Here is a 12,363-nt window from a genome sequence, read left to right on the forward strand (position 1 = left end):
TGAGGAAACCAACCATTAGGGATGGATGACTTAGCCGGGCTACACAGCTTTCAAGTCACAGCTTGTTCCTATTTAGCTAATTTTTGTTGTTGTTTTGTTTCATTTTTTAAATCAAAGATTATAGGTAATATGCCAAGAGCCCTGTCATGCATACCACGCAAGGTTCCTGATCTTCACAGCTTCAGTCTGTGACTGAAGTCTGGTGACTGAAATCTTTTCAAGCATCCCCTACTATTTTCTAATTCCCTTTTTCACACAAGTCAAAACTTATAGCAATAGACTCCCCCCTCCCCCGCAACAACAAACATAACGATGCCGGTTTCTCCATGCTTCTATGATGGGGGAATGTCTAGCTTCCTTGAGTCTCTTACATGTGTCACACCTTCTCCCATTCCAGTCTCACTCATCTAAGAGTATCTTTGGAAGAGAAAGCAGAAAGAGACAGAGATAACCTTTCATCCTGGTTTAAGGGTTAAATTGTACTGTAAGGCTAATGCTTAGCTTAAAAGATAACTTTGTTCTGACACTGAAGGTCAAAAGATAACAGCCTTGCTTTTACTCTTGTAAATCATACTTCATACTCTTGTGAATCAGGCTTTACCAATGAAGGAAACAAAAGCTCAAAAAAGAGCATCAGAGACAAGGTCAAGGAGATCACTGGTTGCAACTTAGCGGCAGAAAGTCTAAAATAATCACCTCATTCGGTAACTGTTTCTGACTCATCTGACAACTGTTTCTAACTCATCTGGGAACTGTTTCTCTGTTCTGTTCCCAGATAATGATAAAACGATGTGATCGGCTTTAAAAACTCTGTACCCCGGCTGTTTGGGGCCACACTCTTATCAAGAGTGTTGGTCCCGATCGGTCGGCCACACTCTTGTCAAGAGTGTTGGTCCCGATCAGTCGGCCACACTCTTATCAAGAGTGTTGGTCCAGATTGGTCAGCCTTGCCTCTCATTGTAATAAACTTTGTTGCAACTGTCACTGGTGCCCGTAGCATTCTGTTTCAGGAGTCGCGTGGATGCAACACTGGGAGTGGGCATTTTCGTTTGCAGGAGAACTGGTTGGCTGACTGCCTCCTGCCTCCTGCCTCCTGTCACCTGATGCTGACGCTTGCAAGTCCTGGAAGCTGTCGGGGACACTGAACAGCTGGAGCCTCCACTTTGTTGGATTTGAGGGCATCTCCAGGGGTTGCAAGGAGGTACTGTGTTGCATTTCAAAATAATTTCCTCGGCAAAATTAATTTTTTCTGTTAATTTTAACTCTTAAAAATCATTGGAGGAACTGAATATTGTGGTGTGATAATGGCAATGTAATTATGTACGAAAATACAAATGTTAAAAAAAATTTCAAAAATAGGTGAAGCAGTTGAGCAGAGTCTTGATAATTGCTAAATCTGGGTCATGGGGTTCATTGGACCATTAACTTTACTTTTGAGTATAGTCTTCGAATTTTTCATAATTAACAATTTATTTTTTATTATTTATTTATTTTTTTGAGAGAGAAAGAGAGAGAGAATGTGCATGTGTGCAAGTAAGCAAGAAGGGGCAGAGGGAGCAAGAGAGAGAGAATCTTAAGCAGGCCCCACGCTTAATGCAGACCCCGGACACCAGGTTCGATCTCACGACCCTGAGATCATGACCTGAGTGAGCTGAAATCAAGAGTAGAAGCCTTAACTGACTGACCCACCCAGGCGCCCCTATTTTTCACTTGTTTTAAAGTCACTTATATTTTTAGGAAGTGGTAAAAATATCATGAAATCCAACAAACAGAAAGTGTGCAATCCCTAAAAGGTTGGAGCCTTCTATCTGGGTCTCTGTTATATTGTTTAGAACACAAATTTAATTATATCTTTTAAGCCCTAACTGAAAAGCTGCTTCTTAAGTATAAACAATATAAAAATATAATAAACACATTGATATTTGTTATAAACAATAGAATGATAAATAGTAATATAATAAGTAATACAGTATAACATATATGATCACATATAATAATAAACTATGGTACTACTATAAATAATTATTCTTATTTATTATTATAATTAATAATTATAAATAGCTATAGTAAATACTGGTCCTCCACTAGTATGGTGCTATTGCTATCTTTGTGTACAGTTGAGGAAACAGCAGTTGGCCATGTGGCCCTCGGCCTTCTTTCAGGTGTTGTAGGCAGGCTGGTTCATTTATGCTGGGGTAACAAGTCTCACTTGCTTCACCCAGTTTATCCTCCATGTCTGTTGTGTCACAAGGTCTTGTGAAATGGACATATAACACCTAGTTTTCAGATTACCACAGCAGAGGAAGAGAAAACTGGGGGGGGGGGGGGGGGGGGAGGGGTCATTTGGCCCAGAAATAGGAAGTATCCCTTTGAAAAATTAGTGCATTGTCTATAACTAGTTACAGGGCTTTACCTAGCTGCAAGGAGAGTGGGAGTAGGGCATGGCCATTTAGTGAGCGATAACATTTCTCTGACATGGGTGGATATATGACAACCCATGATCTGAATATGAGAGCGCTTCTGGCAGCAAAGATCCAAAAGCCTTGGGAAAGGAACATTGTTTTTACTGGATCTCCTAGAATGAACAGCCTCTGGAGAAGCAGTGTTGGGAGTGGAAGGATGGTGGTGGGAGGAGGGTACCTGCCAATAAAGTACTAAATGTTTTAGAGATCTGTTTTGCTAAAAAGGACAGGCTCTGTAGGAAGTTCTGGGAATGACGTTTAGAAATCATCAGTCGATTATATAGAGTCATATATACTATGCTAATAGGTTTATACTGTAGACAAACTTACTGAAAGGTGTTTTTTTTTTTAAAGTTTAAGTGTGTTTAAGTAAGTTTAAGTTCGTTTTTAAGTTTGCTCATTTATTTATTTACATAATCTCAAAAAAAATTTTGTGGGGCTCACAACTCAGGACCCTGACATCAAGCGTCTCATGCTCTTCTGACTGAGCCAGCCAGGCGCCCAAAAATTTCCTGAAAGTTTTTGACACTTGAACTGATATTATGGAATAGGTAGGGGCAGTTTAACTGTGCCATGCCATAGATGAGGATTCCCTAAATGTAGAAAAGTATGGTGACTTGTGTAGGGCCATATAGGTAATTAGTAAAAGAACTAGGGTTCAAATTTCTGTTTCCTCATTCCAAGTTCAGATTTTGTTTAGCTATTTCTTGATTATGAGATGATTTTGGAAGATTAATCCAGTAGTGGTGTACAGAATGGATAAGGTGATAGGAAGGCCAGAGATGGGAAGACCAATTTAGCTAATAAGTTTTTTCTAAATGATGGCGAAAGGACTCTGAACTAGGCTGTTTTTCAAGAGGTATGGAGAGAGATATGATTGGAGCTTGAATGAGAGAAGTGCCCTCCCATTGGAGTCAGAGAACACTTCTCCATGCCTTTATGACTTCATGGACCAGGATGTCAGCCACATTCGTACTTCTACCTCTAGTGAGGTTGCAAGGGGGAAATGAAGCTGTGTGGCTCAATCCCACATTTTCTCCCCTTATTTTCCTTCTCTGCCATGCAGTAGGGGGATGGGGGCCTGTGGTGGTCAAGCTCAGCTTTGCAACTGGTGGGTGAGTAGAATTCTGTGTTAGAGGGGAGAGTGTTAGCATATTCATGTGGCCATGGATTTCAAGCCACATTTTCAGGCTCAGCACTGTCAATGAAATTGCTATTCTTCTGGTCACCATTTGTGTCTCTAGTGTGTTTTTATTTTTTAGTTGGTTCTAAACTCAGGAAAAGAAAGGGTGGTTATTTATTACCCTCCTCAAGCTGCAACAGAAAGAATAGAGGCTGTACAAAGGGAATCATAACTTTGGGATGGAAAAGACCTCAGAAATTTTCCGGGTCAACACTTTCTTTTTATAAGAAAAAGAACTGAGTTGTAGAAAGTTTGGCATACTTGAGGTCACAGTTACAGCTGAGTAAAGTGTTGAATACTATTAATTCAGAGATCTTTCTCTTTCTAGATAAGGATACAATGGTAATGGGAAAATAGTCAACTATAAACAGCCAGCAGCATGCGTAGCAGGGAGGTGGATATAGGCCCAGAGCTGTATATTTAAGAGATTTTTTCCACCCCCTGTGGAAGTTTTATGTGTTTGTAATTGAATCTCTCACTAATTTCTTTATGCTTTCCAAGTGTTATGTAAATATGTATCTAGAAAATAGAAGTCAATACAGAAAACACAAATATATGTTATATATATGTGTGTGTGTGTGTGTGTATATATATATATATATATATATATATATATATATATATATATACATATATATGTATATAAAATGTAGGCAAATATTTATAGTTTGTTTTTTTACATCACAAACCTTAACCCAATTGGAATTTTGATATGGCATGAGGTAGGACATGTTTAAATTTTCATGTCAAAATATTGTTTAATTAATTTGCTGAAAATATTATTTGTTGGAAAACCCATTTTTTCTCTCATATGAAATAACACCTGTATCATATATCATCTCTTATATATACTTGGTACTTTTCCAAACTTACCTTTCTGTCCATTGATCTGTCTGGCTTGTATCTTTGCCAATTTCATTCTGCTGTAGGTAGTTTGAACTGCACCTGACAATCATCATGGACAGCATGGGAAAAGGTCAGGCATTGGGTTCAAGCTTACCTGGGTTTGAATCCAAAGTATCTCACTTGTAGATGTATATCCATATGGAAGTGAATTAACTCTCTGAGTCTCTGAGTGTATTCATTGGAGAATGATAAGAATTGTCATTAACTGGGGCGCCTGGGTGGCGCAGTCGGTTAAGCGTCCGACTTCAGCCAGGTCACGATCTCGTGGTCCGTGAGTTCGAGCCCCGCGACGATCTCGCGGTCCGTGAGTTCGAGCCCCGCGTCAGGCTCTGGGCTGATGGCTCGGAGCCTGGAGCCTGTTTCCGATTCTGTGTCTCCCTCTCTCTCTGACCCTCCCCCGTTCATGCTCTGTCTCTCTCTGTCCCAAAAATAAATAAAAAACGTTGAAAAAAAAAAAATTAAAAAAAAAAAAAAAAAAGAATTGTCATTAACTAACAGAATTTCCATGAAGGTCAGGGAAAATACATGTAAAGCACTTACACTTAACACTCTTGGATAGGAATATTATATAAATACTTTGCATTATTAATAAGCTTTCACTTAAAAATTCTTTATACTATGTTAAATTCAATATTGTGCATCCACATGCAAGCTTATAAAGCATAATAAACATGGAGATTGCTTCTTTTATTTTCCTGGAAAAGAGTTACTTTAGTTATGTCTTTATTCATTCTTCTTTAGAGGAATTAAGGATGATGAGAGTCGATGTAACAATTTGTTTAAATTTTTTTAAACGTTTATTTGTTTTTGAGAGAGAGAGACAGAGCACAAGGAGGAGAGGGAGACACAGAATCTGAAGCAGGCTCCAGGCTCCAGGCTCCGAGCTGCCAGCACAGAGCCCTACGCAGGACTCAAATTCACAAATTACGAGATCATGACCTGAGCTGAAGTCAGTTGCTTAACTGACTGAGCCACCTGGGTGCCCCTTGATGTAACCTAATTTTTAAAGACATTTCTGTCAAGGCTTGGTTTGAATCCCATTTTTTCCCTAAGCTTCAGTTTTCTCATCTATAGAGTTAGTACCTAACTCCTAGGTGAGTTGAGGATAAAATAAAATAATGTGTGTAATATTTGGGGCTTGAGCTGACAGAAGCAAGGCAGAAGCAAAGCCTGACAGAAGCAAAGGCAGATACACTGAAATACTGACATGAAATTGCTACTAGAAGATGAATTAATACAAGCATTTTGAAATTTATATGTTGACTTAGCAAATTTGAATCTCAACCTTTTATGAACATATGTAATATGCAAATCATTATACAATTGTATTCTGAAGAGCATTATCAAGTGGCAATAATTTTTATTATCTCATGCCACCTGGTGCCTTGACCAAGTTACTACAACCCATAATTGTGAGTTGTTAATGAAAATAATCATAGCTAATATTTATTGGATATTTTTCTGGGCCAGGCCCTGTGTTAAACCTTTTTTATATGTTAATTAGCTAATTGATTCAACAAATATTTATTGAACGACTGCTATGTATCAGCCTCTTGTATGTGTTCTGTGATTTTATCAACATGGCATCCCTCTAGGTCAGTTTTAATGTTCTCCCTGTGAGACTCAGAGAGATTGATATACCCAAGGCCATACAGCCAGAGATAGAAGGATTGGTATTTAAACCTATTTCTTCTTTCACTGCCTTAGTAGCATATAATAATTAATTTATTCTATACTATATATTCTATAGTCTATAGAGTGTGCTGTACTCTATGTAGTCATTTTTCTTTTACAAGATGATAATGATGATTTCAATATGACAACCATATCAATAATCTTTTAGTAGGTTTTCTTGCTTTGGGGTTAACTAAATATTTATTTCATTTTAATTCCTTTGTTAACTTCTTGGCTATACTTCTTTGAAAGCTTTTTTAGTGGTTGCTCTAGGGATTGCAATACTCACTCTTTATATATTACTGTTAATCAAAACAGTATGGTATTGGCATAAAACATATACATAGATCAATGTAACAAAGCAGAGATTTCAAAAATGACCATGCATTTATGGTCAATTAATTTACAACAAAGGAGCCATGAATATACACCAGGGAAGAGATAGTCTGTTTAAGAAATAACATTGAGAAAACTGGACAGCCAAATGCAAAAGAACGAAGCTGAACCATTATTTTACATCATACACAAAAATCAACTCAAAATTGATTAAAGACTTTACGTATCAGTGTCTACTTAGACTTAGTATCAGATCATTTCATACACACTGTAAGAAATTTGAACAGTGTAATTCCATTTATTCTCCCATTCTTTATGCTATTGTCACATATTTTATACCTGAATACATCATAAACCTCACAATACAATGTTATGATTTTTTACTTTAAACAAACATTTGCATTTTGATGGAGTTAAGAAATGGAAAGGATAACTATTTTTTAAGTTTTATTTTTATTTTGAGGGAGAAAGAGACAGCACAAGTTGGGGAGGAGGAGGAGGAAGAGGAGGAGGAGGAGGAGGGGAGAGAGAGATAGAGAGAGAGAGAGAGAGAGAGAGAGAGAGAGAGAGAGAGAGAGAACTGCAGGCAGGCTCCACACTGCCAGTGCAGAGCCTGATGTGGGGCTCGAACCCACAAAACTGTGACCTGAGCTGAAACCAAGAATCAGAGGCTTAACTGACTGACCCACCCAGGTGCCCCAGAAAGGTAACTTTTATATTCATACAACTATTAACCATTTTTAAATCCTTGGCATTCCTTTTACTTGACATCGTTTCCTTTATTTCATTTCTGATTCTAGTAATTTGATTCTTTTCTCTCTCTCTCTTTTTATAAGTAATCTCTACCCCCAACATGGGATTTGAATTCACAACCCCAAGATTAAGAGTCACATGCTCAGTCATCTATTTCTTTTCTAATTTTCTGCCTAGTTGTTCTTTCCATTACTGAAAGCAGAGTATGAAGTCGTTGTTATTGTTGAATTGTCTATTTCTCCCCTTCATTTACATTAACTTTTGCTTTGTGTGTTTTGGTGTTCTGTGTCTATATTGCATATATAATTGTTTTATCTTCCTGATGGATTGATGCTTTTATCATTATGAAGTGTCCCTATTTATCCTTAGTAATTTTGTTTTAAAATTTATTTTATCTGATATTAGTACAGCTGCTCTGCCTTTCTTGTGGTTGTTGTTTGCATGATATATCTCTTCTTTCCTTTTATTTTCATGTGTATGAATGTAAAGTGTGTCATTATATGGATAGCACTTAGCTGGGTTTTTGTTTTTTATCTAGTTTGACAATCAATCCCAGCCTTTTGATTGTCTATGCTTTTTCTGCTTCTATTGAAATGAACACTTTTTTTTTTTTTTTTAGTCTCTTGGTGTAGTCAATTGTGCTCATTGATTTTTATTTTTATTATTTTTTTTAATATATAAAATTTATTGTCAAATTGGTTTCCATACAACACCCAGTGCTCATCCCAAAAGGTGCCCTCCTCAAGAGAGCCTTTTGCTTTGGCTCTCTCCCACTCTAACCTTTTTTTTTTTTTTCCTTCCCCTCCCCCATGGGTTTCTGTTAAGTTTCTCAGGATCCACATAAGAGTGAAACCATATGGTATCTGTCTTTCTCTGTATGGCTTATTTCACTTAGCATCACGCTCTCCAGTTCCATCCACGTTGCTACAAAAGGCCATATTTCATTCTTTCTCATTGCCAAGTAGTATTACATTGTGTATATAAACCACAATTTCTTTATCCATTCATCAGTTGATGGACATTTAGGCTCTTTCCATAATTTGGCTATTGTTGAGAGTGCTGCTATAAACATTGGGGTACAAGTGCCCCTATGCATCAGTACTCCTGTATCCCTTGGATAAATTCCTAGCAGTGCTATTGCTGGGTCATAGGGTAGGTCTATTTTTAATTTTCTGAGGAACCTCCACACTGCTTTCCAGAGCGGCTGCACCAATTTGCATTCCCACCAACAGTGCAAGAGGGTTCCCGTTTCTCCACATCCTCTCCAGCATCTATAGTCTCCTGATTTTGTACTGATTGATTTTTAAATGTTAAACCAACCTTGCATTCCCATGTTTGACTCCATTTGGTCATGATGTATTATCTTTTTGTATATATTGCTTTATTATACTTGACAGGATTTTGTTGAGGATTTTTGGGTCTATGTCCACAAAGAATATTTGGTTTTAGTTTTCTTTCTTTATAGTGTCTTTCTCTGATTTTAATATTAGGGTAATGCTGTCATCATAGAATGAGTAGGAAAGTGTTACCTTATGTTCTATATCTTGGACTTTTTAAATGGAATTGGTAATATTTCTTCCTTAAATGTTTGACTGAGTTCCCCAGTGAAGCCATTTGAGCCTGGAGTTTTCTCTGTTGGAATGTTTTAAAGTATGAATTTAATTTATTCAATAGATACCGGATTATTCACATTATTTTCTTGCTCTAAACAAAGCTTTTCCTAAACTTCTCCCACCTGTGTGAGCCAATGACAAGTTTTTAAATTTCTCACTCACACATGAATTTGGACTTTGTAGACTTCTGTGTGTTCTTATGTTCTAACTATTCTGTAGATTAAGTTTTGTGTGTTTAATTTCCCTTGCTTTCCCTTTTACTCTCTTTCTTTTTTAGGAAAATGTGTACAGGGATTCAGATTTATGAAGCCAAAATTTTTCTGCAGAAATTCAGAAGCATTTTAAAGTGCTCTTTTAGTGATAACGTTCCAGTAATGAACTATGTTTCATAGTGAGGAATCCAGAAGGAGGACTTTTCTGGTGAAATTTTCTTCACTGGAGGGACCACACAGGCACTTCCCAGGCAGGATGACTATATGGTCATTAGGTGTTCTTTTGGCTTCTAAGTACCAATTCCCCATTTGCTTGGTAGCAGCTCCTTGAGTTATGTTTGGGTAATCTTTTTTACTTTGTATATAGTATTGGTCAACAAAATACCCTCTCTTCTTTAGTCATGGGGTAGCAATGAACTAATCTGGGCTAACCAGATGCTCTCCCCGAGGAACTAAATCTTGAACAGAATCAAAGACAGGTGAGTCAATTCAAGCTAGAGGTTTTAATATCTTTGTAAGTCTCTAAATTACTTTCTGTTACCTGGATCTCTGGGTCTGCACTGGTGTCAGCTCTTTCTGAGCTGTTTGTTTCCTCAATTTTCGTGAGCCATCCCATATCTTATAAAGTAATTATAGTTCTGCGTAAATTAGCCACAGGTAATTCCAGTAGTTTGTAACTAAATAACCCTAACTGGGGGTAAGATGGTGGCTGTTCTTCTCTAGACAGGGAACATAGTGTATAGCAAGGCTGTATGGGATTTATAGGGTTTGTCTATACGATATGTGGACCAACCTTATCAAAGATACCAGGTAGGGAAAGCTTATTAAGAATGCAGATGCTCTACTCCAGGCCTAATGAGTAAGAATTTCTCAGTGTGGGGTTCAGGAAATCTGAAATGTGAACAAATTGCTCAGAGATTATTCTGCAAAATACATTTGAGAAACACAACATAAGGGTACAGGTCTTGAAATCTCAAAAACAGAGATTAGAATGCTTTATGCTGTTTTAACTGGGGTTAGCCAATTAGTCCCACTGGGCTTGTTTTCTCATCTGTAAGATGAGGATTGTAAGACCTTGTTCATCAAGTTGTTTAAAGGATTGAAATATGCATGTAGAGATTTTCATATTGCCTAAACAGAGGAGAGCTGCATCATTACTGGGTGTTTATATCCCAAAATCTAATATGTCTTAGGCAAAAATTGTGACTAGCAAAAATTATGGTTGAAGATCATGTAAATCTATGATAGTAACCTATGGTCACAGTTATGCATCATGTTGGGGACAAATGTATGGTCTTTCACTACATATATAACTAAGAATCTCCCTGAACAGTTAGAATAGGTTAGAGTAGCTAAACACCATGTAAAGTAGTTGGCTTGTGCTTAGAAGTCGTGTGCTATTAAAACAAACACATAATTTTTTTTTATTTTTTATTTTTTTTTAATTTTTTTTTAAAGTTTATTTATTTTTGAGACAGAGAGAGACAGAGCATGAACGGGGGAGGGTCAGAGAGAGAGGGAGACACAGAATCGGAAGCAGGCTCCAGGCTCTGAGCCATCAGCCCAGAGCCCGACGCGGGGCTCGAACTCACGGACCGCGAGATCGTGACCTGAGCTGAAGTCGGATGCTTAACCGACTGAGCCACCCAGGCACCCCACACATAATTTTTTAAAGTATGTATGTATGTATGTATTTAGAGAGAGAGAGAGAGAGAGTGCGCGCGCACAAGTGGGGGAGGGGCAGAGAGACAGGGAGAGAGAAACCCAAGCACAGAGGCCAACCGAGAGCTCCATCCCATGAACTGCGAAATCATGACCTGAACCTCATACTGAGAAATTCTTATTCATTAGGCCTGGAGTAGAGATAAATGGGTAAAAGTTACATCAACAACAAAAATTGAGGCAACGTTAAGTGTGGGTGTCAAAAATTTCTTTTGGTCCCAGTACTCATGATTATGTAAGCCATAACTTCAGGCAGGCTTTTAGAAACCTGGCAATACTGGCAGGTATACAAATTATGGCAATACAAATTATGCGGGGAGTTAAAAAAAATCAAGGGGTGCCTGGGTGGTTCAGTTGGTTAAGTGTCCAACTCTTGATTTCAGCTCAGCTCATGATCTCACAGTTCGTGAGTTTGAGCCCTGCATTGGGCTCTGTACTGACAGGGTGGAGTCTGTTTGGGATTCTCTGTCTCCCTCTCTGCCCCTCCCCTGCTTGCCCTTTATCTCCCCCCCCCAAAAAAAATAAATGAATAAACATTACAAAATCAAGGTGGCACGTATTTCTGTTTATGGATAAATGGCTCTGCCTCTTACATATGCATGCAGATATCAATATTTGGAGGAGTTTTCTGAGTCATCATTTGTATCTAAATCCTTCCACCAGGCTAAGCACAAATGCCAGATAACGTCACTTTGAAAGATGTCCTTTCTCTGGTGTCTACTCACAAGATTTCTATCCAGGTAGATAATTCAGTTTCCTGAAAGATTGATCCGAAGTATATCTCAAGCCCCTGCCGGAGATGAGAAGTCAGAGAGAAGTTGTCTGGATGCTTGAGAAGAGCAGAAAAAGGGATAATTCATATGCTGGATGGTATAGTAAGCTTAGATCCATTGGTTGGCTTAAAATAATGTTCATTAAAACACAGTACCTGGCACATGCAAGGCTTTCAATGCACACTAGTGAATAGTAGAATCAGATTCTTAAAATTAGAAAGAGCGTAAACAACACCTAAATGAAGCAGAAGGCCTCTGAAGAGGCTCCTCCCATAGTGTTCATCCAGCCTGTGCCTGCCTATCTCTAATGATAGAGAATTCATTACACCCAAAGACAATCTACTTAACAAGAAGTTCTTTATACAGAGATGGAATTTATTTCTTCTGTTTCTTGTTCTTCTCTCTGGGACCAAACAACAAATTTAGTCCTTTTTCTACAAGGGAGACACCAAACATTTAAGGAGAATTAATATATCACTTTAAAAGTCTCATGTAGAAAAAACATCTTATGTAGACCAAATATCTCTAGTTTCTTTAACTCTACTCCAAATCACAGAATTCTGTATTGGAAGAAATATATTAAACAATGTACAAAAACTCTTTAATAATGCAGGCATCTCCAGAAAGTTCATCAAAAGCATCTATTCAGCTTCGTTTCTACCACAAAATCTCTGGCTGTTATGGATGAACTGTACCCATTCCCCCAAAAGATATGTTGAACCTAACCTC

At 37.9% G+C, this 12,363-nt stretch overlaps 1 protein-coding gene across 1 annotated transcript in view; it reads left to right on the top strand.

Moving 5' to 3' along the window:
• The first annotated feature begins 1,129 nt into the window (after positions 1-1,129).
• The window catches only part of BCKDHB (branched chain keto acid dehydrogenase E1 subunit beta), a 219,614-nt gene continuing 208,380 nt past the window's right edge, over positions 1,130-12,363 (top strand). The window contains exon 1 of the mRNA XM_042939231.1: positions 1,130-1,201. The gene's annotated coding sequence lies outside the window, so the exon portion shown is untranslated. The remainder of the gene's footprint in view (positions 1,202-12,363) is intronic.

This window comes from Panthera leo, chromosome B2 (assembly GCF_018350215.1).
Source record: "Panthera leo isolate Ple1 chromosome B2, P.leo_Ple1_pat1.1, whole genome shotgun sequence".
Taxonomy (NCBI): domain Eukaryota; kingdom Metazoa; phylum Chordata; class Mammalia; order Carnivora; family Felidae; genus Panthera; species Panthera leo.